The following is a 24,763-nucleotide window of genomic DNA, read 5'->3' as shown; positions in this document are numbered from 1 at the left end:
AGAGGCAACTTTATTAATATAGGACATAAAAATTAATCATTTTAACCAGATTTTCAAGTTTCTGATATACTTGCATACATTACTTCCTTAAAAATTCTAATACTCCTGCTTTTGTGTTATTGTGACTATCTCATGATAACTTTTATTTTAATTGTTAAAAAAATTGCTACAATGTTTAATTCATCAACTTTTTTGAAGAATCATCCTTGGTTTTATGTTTGAATTCTTTTTTGCTTGATTTCTAATGCATTTTATTTAAAATTCATATTATTTATATCTCTCACTTTTTCCTTTATTATTTTCATAGTTTTCAATGTACTAGAGGTAAGCATTTAGTTCATTTTCTCCCAGTTTTTACTACTCTCTAATAATACACATTTATTGCTATGGATATTCTTCTGAGAATGACCTTGGCCATGTCCTATGGGGTAGTTTGCCCCTGTACACAGTTTGCTTTCTGTAGTTTCAGTTACTGCCTCTACTACTGTCTAAATACATTAAATAAAAAGTTCTATAAATAAACAATTTTCAGCTTTAAATAGCTCACATCATAGCATACAGTTATAATTTTTCTATTGTATTAATAGTTATTTCATTATTTCTTACTATACCTAATTTATAAATGAAACTTTATTGTAAGTCTTTTGATGGGAAAAAACGTAGTAACATACACACACACACACACACACACACATATTTGTAGGCATTTGCTAGGGGTCTTGGGAAGTGTTCTTGAGGATAGGAAAGACTAGAGTATTAATTCTGTTATGTTCTAAACAGATGAATTTGTTTTTAGTATTTCTTTGGCCTAACAGTATTGTCACATTTCATTCACATTTTGGATTACTCTTTTACTATGAACAAGGACTGTGTTTTTGCACTATTGTTGCCTACCATGATGAGATTCCATTTTATTCCCTTGGACGTTCTCTTACCTTCCCTCACCCTCTCTCACCATGTTATACCATTCCTTCATCCTTCATTTCTGATTCCTTCCTATTCTTTCATTTCTCTATTTTCATTTTATATTTTTGTTATCCTGCTTGAAGTTTTTATTTTGAAATTGTTTATGTGTATCTATATCCTAGCTTATAAACTCTTTTGGTGCTGAACAAATGTTTTATTTTCCTTGAATGTTCATAGTGCAGAACACTATGCCTTTTACATAGTAAGTATTTGGCAAGGGCACAAGGGCTGAAAAAAATGACATTTGAGTAGCAGAGAACATCATGTGCAAAAAAAAAAAAAAAAAAATCCAACCAGCTGAACTGACCCAAGAATTCAGTGGAGGAAAATCGTAGCTTAATAAGTGGGGAGCTAGTTCAGAAAACAATCCCAAATTGGAACTGGAATTCTGTAGGCTTCAAAGATGCTCTCAGGAAGATGAATGGGGATTCCAAACAATAAACAGAGTGACAAATGAGCTGGATGACAGTAGTGACACAGTGAAGAAAGCATATGCTGCTTCTCTCTAAAAGAATAAAGGACACTAACATAAATCCCAGGAAAAATAACAGCTAAATGTGTCTTATAAAGTCATGGTCCAAATGTGAGATGAATTAAATATGGCATAACAGTGAGCAAATACTAAAGTATAAATACGAAAAATCCAGTTGATCTGAATGCTTAGGATCATTAAAATGGATTACTGTAGGAGCGGCGGTGGTGGTATTGGACCTAAATTAGAATCTTAGCACATTAGTTGGTTCTCCATAGAATATTTATGAAGTTATTCTTACTAGTTCTCAACTCTTTGAACACATCTATTAACAAAGCATGAATATTTAATTATGATATAGAATAGAACCTAAATTTAATGAAACTTACAAAAAGTAGAGATATTACTGATGGAAGGAGAGAAGTAAGGGGGAGATACAAAATGAGACTACCTGGATTAAATAGTATTTAAGTACATTATTGGAGAAATGTTACTGTCTTAGTCTGTTTGGGTATTATCACAAAATACCACAAAGTGGGTAGCTTATAAAGAATAAAAATGTATTTCACACAGTTCTGGACGTTGAGAAGTTTAGGATAAAGGAAAATTTGGTTTTGGGGGGGCTACTTCTTCATGGATGGTGCCTTCTCTGTTTCTTCACATGGTAGAAGGGGTGAACCAGCTCTCTAGGGTCTCTTTTGTACAGGTATCATCCCCATTTGTAAGGATCACCTCCCAAAGGCACCACCTCCTACTCTCATCCCTATGACTTAGGATATTAATATATAAAATCTGGGGGCCCATTAGTAATTAGACCAGAGCAGTGACCCAAAGGAAAAATAAAAAATGACAATCTTGATATTACCAAGGGAGCTTAATAAATAGCACTTCTTTGCTTCATCTGGCTTTCTAAGAAATTGAGAAAAAGAAGTGCGGGGAGAAGGCACATCTTAGTTATCAGAAAGGGATAAGTACAGGATTTTGAGGGTAAAGAGACTTGTTAAGTGAACGGAGGTGTTAGACAGACTGACCTAACCCACAGTGTCAGATTAGGGCAGGTCTGTCCCCATGGTAGAGAGAAGTAGTGAACTTCGGGAGACCTCCAGAAAAGAGAGGACGGCATTAACATAACTAGGTCCAGTTTATTTTGCCCAATTTCACTATTTCGTTTTCTTCAGCAAATCTAGGGAGAGTAGTTTTTAAGCTTTTATTAACATAAGGGTGGGGGTGAAGTTTGTTGGCACAAGAGGTAATACCTTAGAGAAGATTTTCTGATTGGTTGTCTTCCTGTGGGTGCTCTCTCTTCCTGCTTCATTCCTTCATCAATAGGAATATCATATTGTGGAGAACTATCATATTAAACTGAACATTTTCTTTTAAATGGCTTTACTGGTTTCAATCTATCCAACATGAAATTCATCATCCCACTTTAAGTGTATTTGGAGGTCTGCTACCTTACAGATGACCTGTGAGCAGGTGTGGATGTCCCAAAGATTAATAAAGTGCTCCATGCTCGAAGGGTTTGCAAGAGCTAGACACTGGGGAAGCTAGAATGTTTGGCATTGAGCAGAGTTACCAAAAATATAATCACACAGATGTGATTTAAAATTGAATAAGATATAAAAAATTCACTCTGTCAATGCTAGAGGGAAATTTCAAGATTAACACAGCAGATCTTATTAAATATTTGAACGAGTAACTAGGTTGCAATTTTAGAGAGAAAAATCTCATCGTTTAAAAAGGGGATCAATTCTACTCTTAAAATTACCCATTGGACAGTATCAGAATGAACATTAATGTCACTTCCATGAAATAGCAATTTTATTAAAATTTCCTTTATATTTTTCCCATAGGCACAAGGATTCACAAATTAGAATAATATATTATGTGCATTTTTTATACGCAGAAAGTCTTTTGGCATATATTGATTCAAGAAAATGAGGGAATGAATTCCTTAGATGATTTTGAAATAATCCTTCTTGAGAACTAAAACAAAATATGCATAATGCATAGGAGACTGTGAAGGCTTAATGATTCCACACTGATTACAACTGTGTAAATATACTGAATGTTGACTATTTAGTATTAAACAGTAGGTTTGGCTGGGGTTTCTAGGCAAGGAGATCACAGTTAAAAACTCCATTTTGGGAACTGATATCAAACCATAATGTCACATGGGATGCAAAAAACTAAGTTTGCAGGTAATTTGTTCCAGTATTTGGCAATTTTGATTTTAACTAAATGGCAACTCATGAATTCTCAGAGCAATTATAAAGAGGTAATATATTTTGGATATTTTCCAAAATATTTGGAAAATATTTGTTGGTACCAAGGTTTGAACCTAGGAGTGCTTAATCACTGAGCCACATCCCTGGCCCCTTTTATATAAAATAAAACATGGTCTTACTAAGTTATTTAGGGCCTTGCTAAGGTGCTGAGGCTGGCTTTGAACTCATGATCCTACTGCCTCAGCCTCCTGAGACGTTGGGATTATAGGCATGTACCACCACATCCAGTTCAAGCCCTTACTTTTGTTATAAGTGTCAAATAATAAGGTGACAATATTATTATCAAAAGAAAAATCTACAATTAAAAGCTTTAACAAATTAATAAGAAAAAATTATTCCTAGTCCCTTCTCTGAGCAGTACACCATGCTTTGCTTCCTATGCATTATCTCGTTTATTTGTCATAGTAACATATGAATAATATATTTTTGTTTCTGTTTTACATATAGGAAAAATAAGGCTGTAAGTGGTGAGTAAGCATCTCCACAGTCAAGTAAATATGTGGCAGAGCCAGGCTGTAAAAAGATTTACAAGTCCTGGCACCCAAACTCCTAATCTTTATGCCATACTGCTTGGATAAATACCCACTGGAATATTTGAAATTCTATTCAGCATTTTCTAACTTATGGTATATGCTCTTTTGGCAAAAGAGTCACCTAAGTCTCTGGAATATGTTTGGCAACATTCTAATTTCTTTAGAAATCTTCATGCGATGGCAGTTGAAGAAATCTATTCTTTAAAATATACTTGGGCCAGGCGTGGTGGCTCACGCCTGTACTCCCAGCAGCTTGGGAGGCTGAGGCAGGAAGATCTCAGGTTCAAAGCCAATTTCAGCAAAAGGGAGGCATTAAGGAACTCAGTGAGACACTGTTGCTAAATAAAATATAAAATGGGACTGGGGAGGTGGCTCAGTAGCAGAGTTCAATCAGTGGCTCGTGAGTTTGATCCCTAGTACCATGGATTGTTTGGATGTGTCACAGTGGATTCTGGTCTCAGGGGTATCCACAGGACACTACTTTAAACAAAACAAAACAAAACAAAAACAAACTTTAAATGTATTGAACATAGATCTGTGGAGTGGAGGGAGGGAGCTGGGGCTGGGGAAAGTGCTGGGGATTGAATTGGAGCAGGTTGATTTCCATACCTTTGTGATAATGTCAGGCTATATCCTGGAATTGTATATTACTGAAAAGAATTAAGCAAAAGCCCTGTTGATAAATTATAAAAAGGACTTGGATTGTGAACAATTGAACACAAAATACAAATATGAAGAATCTCCCTTCCTACTCAAAGGACATTCCCCCAAGGTCTTTAATGAATGTCCTTTGCCAAAACAGAGTAGGCTATGCTTGGTATTCAGGGGCTATATCCACATCTCATTAGGTGACCACATGTTTGGCTGACATCTGCCGAGTTCACGTAGGAAGTAAGCCATGGAAACTCTGATCCTCAGAGTAACTGGTAGAGTATGTAGTGAAGAAAGGTGTGTTTTAGTGAGAGCAGTTCCTCCCTCTACCAACGACCAGCCCCTCTCCCCAATGCAGGCTCATTCCCTTTGATGTCAAAACTTGGTTAATGCCTTCTCCTCTGGGTTGTTCTGTGGATTAAAGAGATCATCTGTGTGAAGTGATTACTCCAGTGCCTGACACATAAGAACTCAAGAACTGTTAGCCAGTTTTGTAATTATTCATGCCTCACAAACTGCCTTCATATGGCCCCTTTTAATCCTGATTATTATTCAGTGAGGTTGGCATTCTTATCCCTATTTCTGAAATAGGAATTTGAGACTAAGTGATGTTAGGAATCAGTTAATTCAGCATGGCCAATCCTTAAAGTACAATCTTTGAACTGAATGCTTCATATTTGAAGCCGCATCACAATGATCCCAAAGGGGAACAACCTTTACTTGTGCTCCACTGTCCTTTGCTCAGCCTTATCCCCAACTTACTGTCACCCTTTGCTTCATCCAAATGGAAGGCTTGGTCCACCGAGGTACTAAGAAATTCATGTTGTCACTTATCTTCATTGGACGCTGACTGTACATTTGTCCTTTTCGTATTATGATTGCTTCCCACTTTTCATATTTTCCAGTGAGTCTCTGGTCTCCTTATTTATGTCTTAAATTTCCTCAGCAGAGTGAATTCTTTGATTCTCTCACAATGCCTATTAAATGATGGGTGCATTCATTCAGCCAGTCAGTGATACAGTGAATTTGTCTGCTTGACTACTATATTCCACAGGCACTTCACCATTGAGCTATATCCTCAGTCCTTTTTATTTTTTAATTTGAGACAGGATCTCACTAAGTTTCTGAGGGTCTTGAACCTGCTATCCTCCTGTCTCTGCCTATAGTGTCACTGGAAAGACAGGCATGTACCACCATGCCTAGCTTAAAGATTTAAATAATATAGGAATTATTCTTTTAACTCTTGTTTGAAGAAGAAACTTCAGGGAAGTTTTCAAACATTAATCATTTTTCTCCCTCCAATTCAATGTTCTGGCACCAAGGTGAAATTGGTGAAATTGGTGAAATAATATATATCTATATATATCAAGGTGAAATTGGTGAAATAATATATATCTATATACCTATATATAGATATATAGTATTATACTGCAATTTATTAGTTTGAAGGAATTATCAAAAGAGCACATAATAAAGGAATACATTTGTCTTTAAGAAAATTAAAACAATAGATAAAATAAAGAGTCTATTTATCTTACCCAATGAGAACTCTAAATTAAGTTGTCAATGACAAGAGCAATAGCTCTGGGAAATTTTTATGGATTTAGCCTTCTTCTAACTTCTTGCTCCATAATCCTATACATGCAGTTTTTATCCTTTTGGTTATATCATATCCAGATATAGTATATAAATTCTAAGAAAGAAGAGGAGGAAGAATAAAGAGCAAAAGAAGTTCTGTCTTTTTACTTAGAAGTCAAATCATCCTTATGGACTTGAATTTGCATCTCATTGATTGGAGAAGTGAGTTTTTAATCTAGATGCATTACAGTCTCAATCAAAATCTAATTTTTGTTAATAAGGAAGATGAAGAAATAGATACTAGATCAGTTATACCAGTGAATGGTACAAGGTATTCAAACCTCACCCCAGTATATATAGATCATAATCCCAACTTTTGGATATTCTGTGAATTGGTTCAGCTTGACATGACTGTCACCATCTTGAGTTGTAACTGCCACAATCATCCCAGAATGACTCTAGCCAGGTTTTCCTGCATAGTTCTCAGAAAACTAAGAATAGACAAATTCATTACAGTGGTATGTGGAGCTGTGTGAATTGACTCTGCCTCCAGAATGTGCCTGGCCTTTTAAGACTAACCAGGTGCATTTTAGAAGGATGAAGACACTTTGGTCCTAGCCCATACATATACTCCTCTTTCTGAGTGAAATTGCAGGGATCCAACTGGCTTTCCTGCCCCCCCCCTCCCCCCCCCCCCCCCCCGCATCATGCTTTCATCACTAAGTCCCTCAGTAAGTTGTTCTCTGTACAAACCTAGATATGACTGCCTTTCTTTCTTTGGTCTCATGACATCTTGGAAGGAGCTCTCGTATACTAGGACTAGGTTGTCCTGGAACATTATGATAAAGTTAATCATTTCTCTGTGAGCTCTGAAAACGCATTCTTGTGTATCGCCCAAATATTTGCTTCATACTAAGTGTGACACTAGGCACTGGGAGTACAAAATTATTATGACACTACAGATGGTTATTATGTTTATTCAATTTGTTATAAATCTGGCTCAATTGTATTATTTACTCCATTGTAATGTATTATTGGCAACGAATGGTTGGTGCCTACCTTTTTGAAGAACATAAATTAATTCGTTTATATATTCATTTCAGTGTAAGAAATAGGTGAACATACAAAAGATAGATAAAAAAAAATTTCAAGTTTTTAACTACCTATTTGGGCATCAATAAATGTAGACTTTATTTCTAAAATCTGATATTTAGCAGTTAGTTTTTGAAACTATTGCTTTCCTATACGTGCCGTTGAGAATTACTGCTTTCTTATTTGACTTTAGGATGAATGGTCTCCAATGCCCCTTTCAATTCTCCTTCTTACTGAGAAATTAGACTGAATCACCAGCTGAAGTCCAGGACCTGATTCAAACTATTTTGGCTGCTCTTGTGTAAGGTTTATCTCCAAATAAGACTGTCACATTTTTGTGCACCGTTTTGAGGCTCCAACTCATCTGCTCAGTTTGGGAATGGTTTGGGAATGGAAGAGTCCTTTGGGAAATATAGAAGTAATAGAGGTTTTGGTTGGTTGGTGATTTGTTTCATACAGGAAAATTGATGTTCACAATGGCCCTTAAGTTAAAATGCTGCATTATCACAAGGGTAACATCTTAAACCTCCTGTAATCTGAAGCCTTAAATCACCTTCTTAGAGCAGAATAGTTACATCATTCCCTTGAAGCTCTTTGTAGGTGAATTCAGCATTGCTTCTGACAGTCACAAATTTAAAAAATTGATCAAATATCATCTTCACATTCTCTAGGATAATAGAAGGAAAACCATAATTATTGATCATCCTTCCTGTAGTTACTACTTCAGAGGATATATTTTATTAGAAACATACAAACTCAATCTCCTAGTATCTCAATAGTTTCTCATAAGTGTTTTATGTGTTCATAAGAACACAGTTGTATAACTGAATTCTTTTATTTATTTATTTATTTTTGTACCAGGGAATGAACTCAGGGGTGCTTAACCTATAAAGCATATCCCCCGCCGTGTGTGTGTGTATGTGTGTGTGTGTGTGTGTGTGTGTGTGTGTGTGTGTGTGTGTTTGTGTTTAGAGGCAGGATCTTGCTGAGTTGTTTATGGCCTCACTAAGTTGCTGAGGCTGGCTATGAACTCAGGATCTTCCTGCCTCAGCCTTCCAAGCTGCTGGGATTACAGGCTTGCACTATGGTGCCCTCCATATGAATGAATTGTATGAAATATTTGTAAACTCAGAAAGTCATCTAATGGCTCGTTGTTTTGATGTGTGGACCTTTTGCTTCCTGGCAGCACCCTTTTATGTCCTGTATCCTAGAGATTAACTCTTAAAATTGGAATCTCTGGGTGCTTTAAGGATATTGGAGAGAGTAATTTACTTACATCTAGCACCTTTTTTTTAAAACATGGGGAAAATACTCCTCAAATAAGTATCAGTAGAATTAAAATATTTCATATTTTTCCTGAGATTATTAGAGCTAATATAATTTCAGGGAGCTTGTGGGCTTCCATGACTCTCCTTGTCTGCAAGAGGCTTTCCTGGTTGCTCCCTGTGCAGCATGCATTGTCTGAGCTCCTTTCACTTCCAGTTCCTGGATATGGATGGCCCTTGGACCTTCCACTCCTATCTTGGAAGATAAATCTGTAATTTATCTCCAGCAATTATTTTAAATTAAGCATGTTTTAATTAATAGAGACTTGATTACTATGAATGGGGATTATATTCCTATCATGCCATAGGCCACTGGGTCTTACCTACTAAATTATTTCTGGATATAAGGAAGCTTACAAAGAGGAATTAAATAAAGGTAATTGATGCTATCCATGGATTTCTGCAATAAAACATGCTAATTGCATATTTAATCCTTTGCCTTGCAGAGCAGGTGGCTAGGTAGTTCCTACATCCTGCTTTCAGCTTTTGGTTCAAAATACCCCTTGTGATGATCTCTTCTATTTATTCCTCTACCTTGGAATACTCTTGTATGTATCATATCCAGTTGAATTTATCCTTTCTACTGTTCCCACAATTTTGCTTATATTGCTCTTCAAATACCTCATCCTAAATTATAGTCATTGGATCTTATGGCCTATATTCACCATTGGATTGGGTTTACAAGAGGAGAAATGAGTCTCATTATATTTGTGCAATGTCTGGACCTTAACAAGTATTTCATAAAACTGCTGAATCTCTGTTGGTATTCTTGTTATTCTCAATTAGGTAAACATCTTTCTTTTCGATGAGACGAAACTATAAAAGAGAAAAAATTAAGGCTAATTTTCTTATAATATTTCTTTCTGTTATAATGGAAAGATGAATTAAGTACAATTTTTAACATAAAACCTACTTAAAAGTATTTAGAGACAAGAATATATTTTGAAATCCAACATTATTATAAAGGCAATTTTCTCTCTCTATTAGGAAACACAGGAAGCAGAAAAGTTATTTTAGTCAGCAGTTTAAATAACCTCAGAGGTACTGGTGTGTGCAGTATTTGGAAATCTAAAATAGTGACTTCATTATATGTTCATTTTGGCATTTATATTGGCAATATCTCAGGGAAACCCAAACAAAAGAAAAAAATCCCAGCTCTGGAAGAAACTTCAAGGATGTTTTTGTGGATCCCCATAAGCTGAATATAGAGATGATACAAAGAGATAAGGCATCATGACCAAACCATGGATGGTAGAAGACAATGATGCACACTTGGCAAAGGGCTACATATAGGCCTAGCAGATCAGGAAGTGTTCAGCTCTGACCTTTCCCCAGTAAAATACTTATTGTCCAGCTGCAAGGAGAGTGGTTTGCTGACAGCCTCCAGCTACAGGATCTTTTGGTTTGCTCCTGTCTCAGGGTATGAACCAAGGGTCCATTCTTCTTTTGGTGACCTTAGGCCAATGACTTAGCAAGGTGGTTGCTTTAATTCATTTTCTATTACACTTCAAAATATAGGAGGCTTGGTACTTTGCAAAGGGAAAAGTTTTGTTTATCTCAAATTTTTGGATGCTAAGAGATCCAAGATCAGGTGGTCCTATTACTTTGACCTCTGGTGAGGGCCTTCCTAACTACATCATGCTGTAAAAGCAAGGAGAAAACTGTCACTTGGTAAGACAGAAAGTAAGTGGAGTTCAGGGCTCAGACTTGCTCTTTTTATAACAACCTGCTTTGTAAGAACTAACGGCAGTTCCAAGAAAGCCACATTAATCCTTTTTGAGGGTGGCACCCCCAAACACCTAATTTCCTCCCACTGAGCACCACCTCAATACTGCCACACCAGGGATCAGACTTCCAGCACATGAACTTTGGAGGACCCATTCAAATCTTATTTCAACCACAGCAGTGGTAGTATGATGACCTAGTCATCTTCATCCATCATGGACTCCTGTAATGAATAACTACTCTGTATCTCCCCACTGCTCGGGGAGACTGTCAGATCTCTGTGGTGGTCTGCCCTTGCCCAACTGGGCAGCTACCCTTGCCCTATCTGTACCAGCTTTACTTCTCTCACAGGTTACTTCCTACTGAACTTTGTGCATTTCAAATTAGGTCTCGGAGTCTGCCTCTTGAAGAAATAAATCTAACAAAGAATGCAGTTGCAGATATGATCAAAGACCAAAAATGGGTGCATCCAGTGGTTTATTAATATGGGCAGCACAAAGGCCTGGCCAGCCATTTTACCTCAATTAACATAATTCTGAAGTCTATCTCAGCTCCAAAGATCCTTGTAGAATGGGCTGAGACCTCCATTGCAACTGCATCCTAGGGGTGCTTCCTTCCTGTATTTACCATGAACACTCCACTGTAATCTCCCATATGTAACCTCAGGATCTCAGGATCTAATTCCTGGAAGAACTACCATATGGGGAGTAACATTTTCCTTTCTTTTCTTTTTTCTTTTTGGTATCAGAGGTTAAATTCAGAGACACTTAATCGCTGAACCACATCCCCAGACATTTTTTAAAAAATTTATTTTGAGAAAGGTTCTTGCTAAATTGTTTAAGAACTCCCTAAGTTGATGAGGTTGTATTTGAACTTACAATCCTCTTGCCTCAGCCTCCTGAGGAAGAGGAGTATTTTCAAATATTAACCAACCATCCAGTGTGTAGGTTTATAGTAAATTATAGATAAACATATATATCCCATTGTCTATACTGAAATATTTTAAACTAAAAAAGATCTTCCACCATCCCTTCCTATAACGCTGTCTGCTTTCTTCCTACATATAGACCCTGTTCTGTGGAGTTGCCATACTGAATTCCATTCAGATCTTTCGGGCACATGTCATTGTTTCTATTTCATGCATTCACTGGTTCTTGTAGTTTTCTCTGCTTCTGGATACATGACTTAGTCTATTCAGGTTTCTGTAGCAAAATACCATAACCTAGTTAGCTTATGTTTTATTTAGCTTTTTTGTTACTGTGACCAAAAGACCTGACAAGAACTTAGAGGAGGAAAAGGTTATTTTGGTTTCAGAGTTTCAGTTTGTAGCCAATTGACTTCATAGCTCTGGGCCCAAGATGAGGCAGAACATCATGGCAGAAGAGCTTGGTGGAGCAAGTCAGATCAGGACATGACAATTAGAAAACAGAGAGCACTGCTCACCAAGGACAAAATGTAAACCCCAAACATACACTCCAGTGATCCATCTCCTCTAACCATATGCTATCTGTCTATAGAGTTACTACCCTATTAATCCTTATGAATGGATTAACCCACTGATCAGGTTTATAGCGCTCATAATCTAATGATTTCACCTCTGAAATTCTTGCATTGTATTTCAATGAGCTTTATGTTTTTTTAAATGATTATAACAGTTTATAAACAACAAAAATTCATTTCTCATAGTCCTGGAGGCTGGGAATCTAAGATTAGGATGCTGGCAAATTTGGTGTCTTGTAAGGGCCTGTTCCCACCATAGTTGGCATCTTCTTGGCATCTTCTTGCTGTGACCTGACATGGCAGGAGAGATGAGGGCCTCCAAGGAATATTTTTTATAAGGACACTGATTTCATCCATTAGGGTTGTGCTTTCTTAACCCTGTCACCCCCAAACATCGCATATCCTAATACCATCACCTTGGAGGTTAAGATTTCAACATATACCCTTTGGGAGAACATAGACATTCAGACCGTAACAATGCATCTTCCTGGAGAACTCATCTGCTTCCTGCAAGACTCATTTCAACTATCTTCACTGGAAATTTTTGATGTCCTGTAGACAATCTGATCATTTTTTTTTTTGCCAAACTATACTTAGTATAAATGCTTCTGGCTTTATAATTATTACATGAAAATAGGAAAGTAAAAGAAGACTAAAACCTTGTAAAGGGAATATAGTAACTGTTTTTAAAGTAGCTTCAATTTCAGATGACGTCTAAGTTCTTAAAGCAGTTAAAATGAGGATTTCAATACACGGATTTGAATATCATTATTCGTTAGCACTTGAAGAAAATTATACAAAGCATAATTTGAGCTTAATCCATGGTGAAATACATGTTGGAAGCAATAACATTATAAATAGACTCTATGCAGATTCAAATGATGAAGATCAACTGTAAGTTGGAAACACCTACCTCTCTGCTCCTTAAATCTAGTGAGTAGGCATCTAGAAACAAGAATCATGATTGGCCTGACTAGGTTGTTGTCCTTTGAGATTACTTTTTACAAAACATTTTATTTTTGATTAATTGTATTAATAATACACTTTAGTGAGGTTCAATGTGATATATCAACACACTAATGAAGCATGCTTTGATCAAATCCAATCTCCTTTTATGCACCACCCTCCTTTCCTAGCCTCCAGTAATCACTTTTGTATATTCAGGTCAACTTTTTTAGCTTTCCATTTAAGAGAGAACATGCAGTACTTATCTTTCTGTGTCTGGCTTATTTCAGGTTACTTTTAATCATCCAAACATGTTTCCAACTGAGTTTCTCTGAGGAGGGGATAGTTAAGATGTTCCAAAACCATAAACTGTTTCAGGCTGGGAATAGTCTAAAGAAAAGAGTCATGATTATAAATCAGCCAAGAAAGTAAGAAAAAGGAGGCATGTGCTAGTCACTTATATATGTGTTAATTTTTTCTCATTCTATTTCACACAAACTCATGAGGAAATGTAAACAGCTAATTGATTGAAACCTTGGACATAGGCAAGCAGAAAACAATTTTATTTTTTCTCCTCTCTCTCAAATTTGCTTTTTCTTTTAATAGTTTGTGAAAGTGTAATAGATATAAAATAAAATGTGCATATTTAAAATCTGCAACTTAAAGAATTTTAATGTATCTCACATCTCGTGTAACCACACAGTGTATCATTCTCAGCACAGTGTACAGAAGTTTCAGTTGCTATGCATTCTTGCCTATAGTTTCATCATTGTTTATAAAACGTTTGAGAATTCTGGTAGAAATATAGTGGTATTTAATTATGGTTTTAATTTGCATATTCTTTAAGGACCAATAATACTGGACATCTTCTCAGGATTTATTTTCCATCCACAAATTTTCTCTTGTAAAATCTCTGTTCAAATCTTTTACTCACTTTCATTGAGTTGTTTATTTTCTTGCTGTTAGGTGTTGAGGAATTTTAAATGTTTTAGTTACAATTCCTTTCCCAGGATTGGGATTTGCAAACATTTATTCTAATCTTTGCTTATTTTGCTTATTTTCTTTACAATGTCTTTCCAAGAGCATGATATTTTAAAATTGATGGAGTCTAATTTTTCAATGTTATGGGTTGTATTTTTGGAGTCATATCTAAGACATCTTTGCTTTAACCTAGGTCACGAATATTTTCTGTCAAAGGTTTTATATTTATTCTATGGTCTACTTTGAGTTAATTTTTGTATGGGTCTAGATTCAGTGTTTTGCTTGTTAATACCTCATTATTTCAGCACTATTTGTTGAAAGGCTGTCATTTCTTCCATGGAATTGCCTTGGCACCTTTACTAAAAATATTTTGATTGTATATGTGAAGGTCTATTTCTGGACTTCTAAAATATTTTCTGATCTATTAATTTATCTTTATGACAATACTATATTATTTTGATTATTATCGCTTCATAATAACATTTTGGAACTTATGTGCTGTACATATTTCAACTTTCTTCTTTTTAAACTTAAGCATTTTAGATCCTTGAATTGCTATCTAAATTTTGAATCAAATCGTCAATTTTTACATTAAAGGTTGTTATTTTTATGGGAATTTTATTGAATTTAAACATCAACTTGGAGAAAACTGACATCTTAATTACATTGACTCAATCTATGAACACGGTAATTCTCTATTTATTTAGGACTTACTTAATTTCCCTAAGCAGTTCTTTTTACATTTAAATATATAGGTTTTAAAATATTATAAAAATTTTAAGAACTTAATAATTTTTGTGCTAATGTAAATGATAGTATTCTGAAGTTTTATTTCCTAATTATTCAGTTCTATTTATAGAAAAACAGTTAAGTTTGTATATTTAATTTCTTAGTAATCCACCTTACTAAATCAGATCTGGTAACATTTTAATAGATTCCTTAGAATGCTCTATTATAGATAGTCTTGTCACCTATGGATAAAGACCATTTTACTTGTCCTTTTTCAAATTGGGGTGTCTTTTGTGCATTTTTCTGGCCTTATTGCACTGAGCACCTCCAATGCACTGTGGAATGTAAGTATTGGCAGTGGATGTCCTCTCTTTGTTTCCAACCTTAAGGTAAAGCATCTAGTTTTACCATTAAGTATGATACTAGCTGTAGGTTATGGTGTTGCAATTATCAGGGCTAGAGATTCCCCGTCTATTCCTAGTTTGCTGAGAACTTTCATAAAAATTTCATGTTGAGTTTTGTCAAATGCTTTTCTACTTCTTTGGGGATGGTTGTATATGTTTTCCTTTGTATCCTTTTAATATGGTGAATTTCATTGATTCTCATATATTAAAGTTGCCTCAAACTACTTGTTTGGAGTTCTCTTCTGAAGGATGAACACTCAATATTTAATTAATTCATATACTATTTATTTCATAACTCCTGAGGATTACATACTATTCTAGATGTTGGGATTCATAGTAAATTGAAACAAAGTCTCATATATTATAGTTGGGTAAATTAGTCAATAGGTAAAATGGTCAAAAGGCCAAAAAAAAAAAAAAACAGCCAGTAAGTCTAATACTGATAAATTTAGTGAAGAAAATTACAGACGGTGAAGGGATAAATATAGTAGAAGTGAGGTTGGTTCTTTTTATAGAATATAGTTAGGTAAAATATCTCTGATAATGAGACATTTGAAAAAAATACCTGGGTAAATTGAGGAAGGAAGCCATTCAGGTATGTGGGGGGAAGAGGACTCCTGATAGAAGGAACTATAAGTGTTAAGAAAGGACATTCTTGGCATCTTTATGCTGGTACAGAAAGATCACTGTGCTGAATTAGCATGTGGAAGCATATACCTGCACTGTCAGGGAAAGTAAATGCCAATAACAAAGTTGGAAGATGATTTAACTTCATATTAGAAAACCAGGAGATATCATTCGTGGATAATCAAGTGACATTCAAATTGACAATACAATTTTGGCATGTATTTCTTACTTCTTTCCAACACTGATATCATTATTAAAAAAATAGCATTTTTTAATCTGAAGTTGACACGTAAAAAGTTGAGTATGACAACATTAATATGTACAAGTTTATAGCAGGATCCGTCTTGGAAACACATTATTATTTAGCCTATAATAATGCTTGCTTATTAAATTATTCCATGTAAGCATTTAGTTTCACTTGTTTAGACATTGTTTTGTTATCTAACAGATTTGAAACTCCACATTTTTAACTATTAAGGCTATGGGCATATTGCTTTAAGGTTAAGTTGCAAATTTCATCTCACATATTTTTCTCTATTTTATAAAAATGCAAATACTATGGGTTTTAAAAATATATTTATTTACTTATATGTGGCACTTAGAATCAAACCCAGTGCCTCACACATGCTAGGTAAGTGCTCTAATATTGAGCCACAAACCCAGTCCCACTACTGTGGTTTTTGATTAGGGTCTTGCTAAGTTGCTGGGTCTGGCCTGGAACTTGTGATCCTCTTGCCTCATTCTCCTGAATCCCTGGGATTACAGCTGTCCATCACTATGTCTGGTGTTGAGTTATTCAGATTGGAAGATGTTTTAAGAATAGAAAAAGCTTTTGAGAACAACTAAGTATAAGTAAGGCTGGTTAAAATTGCTTATTATTTTTCTAGGCTATAAACACCTATGTGTTTATTAAATGTAATGTAGGTAGTGAATCTCCAAGAGAAGAAAGACCGACTAACAATGGGAAACCTAAGAACAGCTCCGGGAAGTTGTGCTCCATCAAACAAACCTTGAGGAAGTCTCTCCTGGAAAAGCCAAGGTTACTATGGGCTGTTGAGTTCCTCTTTAAGGTGATGGGAACAGTGAACAGCTGGGATTCAGAGAGCTCACCATGGGATCACAATCAAAAAGTCAGAAATAATACCATTAAAAAATTATGAGCAGAAGCTTATAAATTTTTATCAGTTGCTGCTTTTAATTAACCTTTAAAAGCTATTCATGTAGGAATGCACAGGTCTTGGCTTCTGAACAGAGCAGGATTTAATACAGCTGTGTTTTCTAATGAGGATTAGGAGCTGCCTCATTTCCAGAGTGTGGCTCTGACATTTCAATTTCCACAACACCATGTCTATTCAAAGTACCATAAGCTGAGCTTCAAAATGGGCATTAGATAGAAAGAGAGAATTTTGATTTCTTAATCATTTTTCCATTACTCTCAGACAATTCATAAAATCACTAGTTTTTTCGGTATGATTAATATGATATTATCATCATACGGTCCACTTCCAAATTCTATGTGAGGCTTTCTACATATTTAAACAATAAATATTTCACAGTGAACTGTATAACTTGTCTTCGAGAATATTCTTTAGAAGGGATAGCAGTCTAGTTTTCTAGGCTAAAAAGCAAATTACCAAAATTGCAAAAATACATATTTTGTATAATGGTTTCTTAGGGTAGGAGTCTAGTGACTTCATAGTTTGGTCCTCTGTTTAGGGACTCACAAGGCTATCATCAGGCTGGGTTCTGATCTGAGAGTCAACAAGGGAAGAATCCTCTTCCAAGCTTATGTGGCTGGCTGCTAGAATTCATTTCCAGTTGCCGGAAGGATGGCAAGCCCTGGCTTATTGATAGCAGTCAGCTGGAGGGTGCCCTCAGTTCCAGAGGCTGTTACATAGAGGAAGTTTCTCCAGAGCATTTCTGATAGCAAGAAATGTAACTTAATAACAGGAGTGATATCTATCACCTCTGCCATATCTCATATTCTACTGATGAGAAGCAAGGAGAAGGGCATACCTACACTTAACAGTGAGGGTGTATACAAAGGCATGAAAGCAAGGATCATGGGTACCACCCTAAAATGTCCACCACACAGAACATCTGAATAAACAGATAACTTATGATATTAAACTGGCTACCAATACAATACATTGAGCAAATATGGGCTTTGGATCCAGGTAAGGGCAGGATTGAAATCTAGCTTCCATATTAGCTGGATGTGTGCTTTTGAGTAAGGAAGTCATTCACTAACTCTATATCTTGTTTTCTCTGCCTATAGAGAGCTAGTGAGAAAATAAAGTCAAGTGAGATAATGTATAGAAAGTTCTTATCATAGTGTGTGGCCTGGAGTGAGCGTGCAGTAACAGTTGCTGTTAATAATTGTCATGGGGGTAACAGCAGTATTGGTTATGAGAAATGCAATAGGCCCCACACCTACTGATTGACAATGAAAGTCTTTTTTCCCTTCTCCTTTAAGCATATGTTGAAATATTTTCAGTATATATTTTATATATATTCACTTTTATGTACCAAATATAAGATAAAGTAAGACTTTTAAATTCAGTTATTGTGTGCATCTATAATCTCTTAGTTTTTGCTTCTGTGTAATATTCCATGATTTGATTATATCAGAGTAGATTTAGCCACAATATGCTTGTGCATTCTCTGCATAAGCAAAAAACATTTTTCAGCAAAGATCAAAAAGGACCCATCAGACCTCATAGCAATGGCTCTGGAAATAAGAATTTTCTGTCTGAGTATAGATGTTTGTGTGGCTTACCAGAACTTCAAAAGTTTTTTCTAACCACACAGAAACTGTAGTGTCTTGAAAATCTGGCAGAAAACTTGACTCATGGAAAATCTCACAAAGACATCACAAGACCCATCATTTTAATATTTTCTAGATTTTCCTACTTGGCATAGTTATGAGAATACCTATAGAAAAATGAGCTGAAAGAGAGAGAGACATAAAATTCATCTAGCCTGGTGTCCTAATTTCTCCTTGTGATTTAGAATTAGGTAGGTGCCCCCAGACTCTGAGCTGTTCCTTATTGACATTATATAAACCAAGATAACCTCGATTTGGTATGTGATAGTTTAACCAGTCTTCCTTTTAGCTTAACTTTGCTGCTCTCAGGGTAAAAACTGGAGCTGGATGAACAGAAAGATAAATACAGACCTAAACACTAGTATAAATTACTTTGTAAAGTGATTAACTAGGAAGACATTAAATCCTCTATGTAAGCCTCTTGACTTAACAAAGAATGGGAATGGAAACAAATTTCTGTTAATTTAATTCACTTACCTTAGGTTTAGTATAAGGTTTTTGCAATACTAACCTAGAGATAACTTACATTCCAATAACTGTTGTAATCAGCTTTTTCACTGCTGTGACTAAAGGACTCAACCAGCACAAATTTAGAGGAGGAAGAGTTTATTTGAGAGCTCATGTTTTCAGAGATCTTAGTCCACAGAGGCTGGCTTCATTCCTCAGGGCTTAAGGTGAGGCAGAACATCATGGAAGGAGAGGGTGGCAGAGGGAAGCAGCTCACATCATGGTGATCAGGAAGCAGAGAGGCTTCACTCTCCAGATACAAATGTATACACCAAAGCCACCCCCTACCACTTCAGTTACCACTCAGTTAATCCCTGGCAGGGGATTAATTCACGGATTGGGTTAGACCCTTACAACCCAATCATTTCTCCTCTGGACCTTCTTGCATTGTCTCATAGGTGAGCTTTTGGGGGACACCTCATATCCAAACCATAACAAATACCTTTCAATAATTTACAATGGGTTGAACTATGGAGTCAAGAATAGAAAGTATTTGGTATCTTTACAAACATTTCGAATTAGTGTCATGCATATGCTATGTATGGTATACTCAGTGTGACTCTGAAGCCATGGGACTGACGTTACCAAGCACAGGAGCTCATTATTTCCCAATAACTATTGCCCCGTGTAGGATGGCCATCCCTTTCCAAAGGACACGCCATGAGAAGAAACATAGGTGCCACTCAACCACAGCTTACTTCAGAGCCTAGATCTGCATGTCTAAGGCAAAACTTAATACATTAAAGGCAAATTTGGTATTTTAATTAATCAACGTCATTCTTCCAGGGTCATTTTAATTGGGTATGATAGGAGACTGTGGGCAAGAAACTGTGTGACTTATATGTAAAGGAGGGCTTGATAGAACAAGGATAATCATATTTTACTTTTAAATTTTCTCTGAAAGCAATTACTGCAAATGAATTGCATAAAACAATTGATTAGTGACAATAGTATAAGCATGGGCACACTATGTCTCTAGTGACTATTTGTAGGAGATAATATTTTACATATAGTTCAGGTATACATGCTGAAAGTGTATTTCATTACTTTATAGATATTTCTATGCTATGCTGGCCATAGTGTTCTGTGCTGGTATGTTTGGTTGCTTTCTTAACAAACACACAATCTAGCAGCAGTCCTTTTTAATCAAGGAAATTAGACTATGTGGAAAGGTCATGAAATGGATAGAATCAATGTAAACTCCTTTTAAAGAGAATAAGCAAATTACCATTTAATTGGGTGATTTAGAATCTGAATCAGGGCTCATTAAATTAGCATTTATGAGCAAGTGAAGTTTTGCATAATTTCTCTCTAGTTGTGATTCTTGCTTCCTAAAATGAAAGAAAAGTGAAAGATTTTATTATAGTCACCTTCAAGGAAAAGTGCATTTTATTATTCTATTTTTTTCCACATTTTTTTAAGGCTATCATAAAACTGAATTGCCTTTCATTTATCTTAGGAACCCCTCAGTATTGTTATTTTTAGAAAAATTAGAAATCCATTCTCCTTCCATTTTTAATATTATAATTACATTTGGCTTTAAGATCGTTAATAATGGAAGTATCTGGTATAGGTAGACACTAATTTGTTTAAATAATATAACTTCTGTGCCAAGTGCTTTACTCATGGCAGCCAAGAAACAGAGAGGAGGAAGGGACCACAGGGAAGATGAACCCTTCTAAAGCGTGCTCTCAGTAACCTACTTCCTCCACCCACACCCACCGGCCTGCAGTTATCACCTAGTTAGTCCATTCAAACTAGGGTACACTGATCAAGTTACAGATTGCATAATCTAATCATTGCAACTCTGAGTATTCACAGAGTAGAAAGTGTAAATATACATGAAAAACACTGTTAAGTTTGTAAAAATAAATTTTCTTAACCTAAATATTTCCTCTCTCTAGTAATGACGGAATTTCATTTTCATTAAATAATTAATGAATTCTACTCATTTCAATCAAAAATCTTATCTGAGTGGGCCATCAAAGAGAAAAAAATTTTCTTTTTATATAAAAATGCAGATTGATTTAGATATATTAATTAATTAATTAATCCATTAGGTAACGGAATAATTACCCACTCTGTTAGGAAGAGCGAATGGCATGCCAGACCTCAGTGATTCAAGAAACTTTAGAAAAACGTTAAGCTCGACAGTTACCTAGAGATTAACGTTTAATACAAAGTGATGGACATTTGGTTTTTATTTTGTTTTATTTTTTTGAAATGATCCACATTTCTCACACATGCCCTCTGTTCTTTATAAAGCACTTGCTAGAATTTTCCATCTGCTTGTCCTTGTGTCCATGTATGATGTTATAATATGAATATGAATTTTCTGACTTCAAAGAGCAAGTGTCAATGTCAAAATCATTCTCCACAAACACATTCAAATGTTATTTCTTGGTCATGTTAGCATTTTGTATATATATGCAATCTCTTCAGAGAGAATGTAACATAAAAATAACATTCTTATTCCAGAAATGAATTCTCAAAAAATTTCTAACTTGTTTAGGTGAAAAATCAATTCCTGTAGAAGTCTGAATAAGTGCCTTTTACCTGAGGACAGCATGTACCACTATTTAAGGGTTGTTACCTACAAGCCCTTAGAAAATAGGATCATTTTCTTTTTAAATATTGAGATAGTTTTGGAATCAAGGATCCAGAGAGAATCAAAATTCTGCTCCTGATCACAGCTATTTTTGCTGAAAAAGCTCTAGAGGGATATGTGTGCATAAAAAACAATGAGTGAAGAAAAGAGACTGGAAACACAAATTTCAATGCTATGAGTCTTAGCAGCCCAAGCCAGGTTACATAGACCATCCAGTATCAGGGGAAAGGTAACCAGAGAGAAATGAAACAGACAGCAAGAATGGATTTTGTTCTCAGTATCCAATACTGATGTGGGCTGGAAATAATTGTCATAAAGTGATGAGAGAAGAGAGAACAAAGGGAGGGAAAGGAAGAGAAGCTGGGTCTCTTACTGTTCTCTAATGCCACCTCTTAGTGATAAGGCCCAGTAGTATCTGCTGTGGTTTGGATGTGACTTATGTGTGTCCCCAAAGGTTCCTGTGATGCAAGCTTGGTCTGCCATGTGTTGTTCAGGTGGTAAAGGTTGTAAAAGGTGGGGGCTCCTGGAGGGTGGGTAGGTGATTGGGGGTGCTGCCTTCAGGATAGATGCCATCTTTTTTATCAGTGTAACACAAATCTAATGCTGTCTTGGGGTCAAGGTTAGTTCCCCTGAATCCCCCCTGCTACCTGTTGCACTGTAGGACCTCCTTTATCCCCAACCCCACCCTGTGATACTCATGCTGAAAACCAAACAGAAGCAGCTTCTTGATCTTGAGTGTTCAGCCTCCAAAACTGTGAACTTCATAAACCTCTTTCTTTTTAAAGTATCCAACCTCAGATGCTTTGTCATAACAAGAGAATAAACGAATAGTGTCCTTCAATCTGACCAAGCCCAGACAATAAAGAAATATAAGACACGAATTCCTTTCTTAAAAATAAAAATAATAATACCTAGAAATATTTATGCTTGTAGTCAGTTTGAAATTCCATAACTCTATAACACAAAGTGTCTTTCTTGCTCCATCATTGAATTGAACAATGTTGATTAGAAGAAAGAAAATTTTAAAGATATTTTAAAGATATCAAACCATGTTCTGCCCTCAAGCTATATGAAACTGAAAATTAAGACAATTATATCAGTTTAATATCAACTGCAGTTGAGAACAAGGTTGCATAGCTCTATCAGTGACTCTTACATTTTGAGGTCATGATCTCTTTGAGATAAAAAATTTAATATAAAAGATGTGAACTTATACATACAATTCAACAAATATACTTTCTAGGAACTCATGACTCATACAGGAGGTACGCTAATTTTATTTTGCTCTGTGTTACATTTGTGAAACTCTTCCATGTTGATGCATGTAGAAATAGTTTATTCATTCTCATTGCTGTGCCTTAGTTCATACTAGGAATATATCACAACTAATTAATTCACTCGTAAACATTTGTGTTGTACATTGCTGTGAAACAAATCGCCACAAATTTAGCAGCTAAAAATCATACCAATGTATTAGTTCACAGCCATGTAGTCTGGCCATGGTATGACTAAGTACTGTATTCAGGGTCTCATGGGACGGGAACTCAAGGTGTCACCTAGGCCAAGTTCTCATATGAAGCTTAGAGTTGTCTTCCCAGCTCATGTGGTGATTGGCAGAATTCAGTTCCTTGAAGATATAGGAGAGAAGACCTGGTTTCTTATACCATCTTTTTACTTTTAACTCCTTTGAATTCATGATATTCAAGTTATTATGCTATATTGCTTCTTAGCAAAATACAATTGGATTTCATTGTTTTAATCTGACAAGTACTATTTTTAAAAATAATTTTGTTTAAGGGATACAACAGACTGATCCTGGGATATTTAGATAGTAAGCAAGTTGATACATTAAATCAAATTAACATACTCATCACCTCACACAGTTACTTTTTTATCATGGCAAGAAAAATTAAATTCTCATTTAACAAGAATCTCAAATATAATACAATTTCATTACCAAGACCTTATGTTGTATATTAACTTTTTAGACTTATCAAATATCATTAATTGAAATATTCATTATATTGCATTTGATATAATATTGATATGCTTGCTTTTATGTCTACAAACTAATTATTTTCTCTGACAGACCTGCTTTATTTTTTTCCCCTCCTCTTTTCTTTTGGGTTCACCAAATATGTTTACTCTATTTAATTACTATTTTTCCTACTCTTTTAGTGGTTACCAGACATTTTAACTTGCATCCTTGACTTGCTGGAGTTCCGCTCAAATTCATAATGCTAGATCCTCTACATGCTTTAATGCCACTTATCTCCTACAGACTATTTTTGACATCATGCATTTAATTCTAGATATATTTTCAACCTCACCAAACATTACAGTCATTCTCTGTGCTGTCAATTTTCCTTTACACTTACTAACATGTTACGGTTTCTTCCTCCCTGCTATCCAGGTGCTTTTACCTAGAGTCATTTTACACCTGGCTGAGCCATATCCTTTATTTAGTAAAAGTCTGCTGGGTACAAATGATCTCACTAGGGAGAGAATTCTAAGGCTTTTAATTCTTAGGAGAAAGTCATTAATTTTAGTACTTTGACAATGTTATATCATTGAATAAAAAATGGTATTTTAGTTTCTGTTTTGAGAAGTGATCTCTCAGTCTTATGGTTGTTTCAATATAATGTTTCTTTGGCTAAATTTTTCCTTTTGTCCTGGATTTTAAGTAGTTTTACTATGATGTGCCTAAAAATGATTTTCCTTGTATGCATCATGTTTGAAGGCACTAAAGCTTTGACTCTTTGAATTGATGCCTTTCTTCAGTTTTAGAAAGGAATTGTCTAATATAGTTTCGAATTTACCTTTTGATGTTCTTTCTTTATTCTGTTTGTGTGATTCCAATTAAATATATATTATTCAATTTCACTTTAATCAGGTTTTTAATCTAAGCCTGCTGGGATTTTGATTGGGTTTGCATTGAATCCATGGTTAATTTAGGGAGATTCACCAAGAGTCTTTCAATCCATGGGACTGATTTTTTTCCCATT

This window comes from Ictidomys tridecemlineatus, chromosome 9 (genome assembly GCF_052094955.1).
Source record: "Ictidomys tridecemlineatus isolate mIctTri1 chromosome 9, mIctTri1.hap1, whole genome shotgun sequence".
NCBI lineage: Eukaryota > Metazoa > Chordata > Mammalia > Rodentia > Sciuridae > Ictidomys > Ictidomys tridecemlineatus.
Note: the sequence above shows the minus strand (reverse complement) of the source record.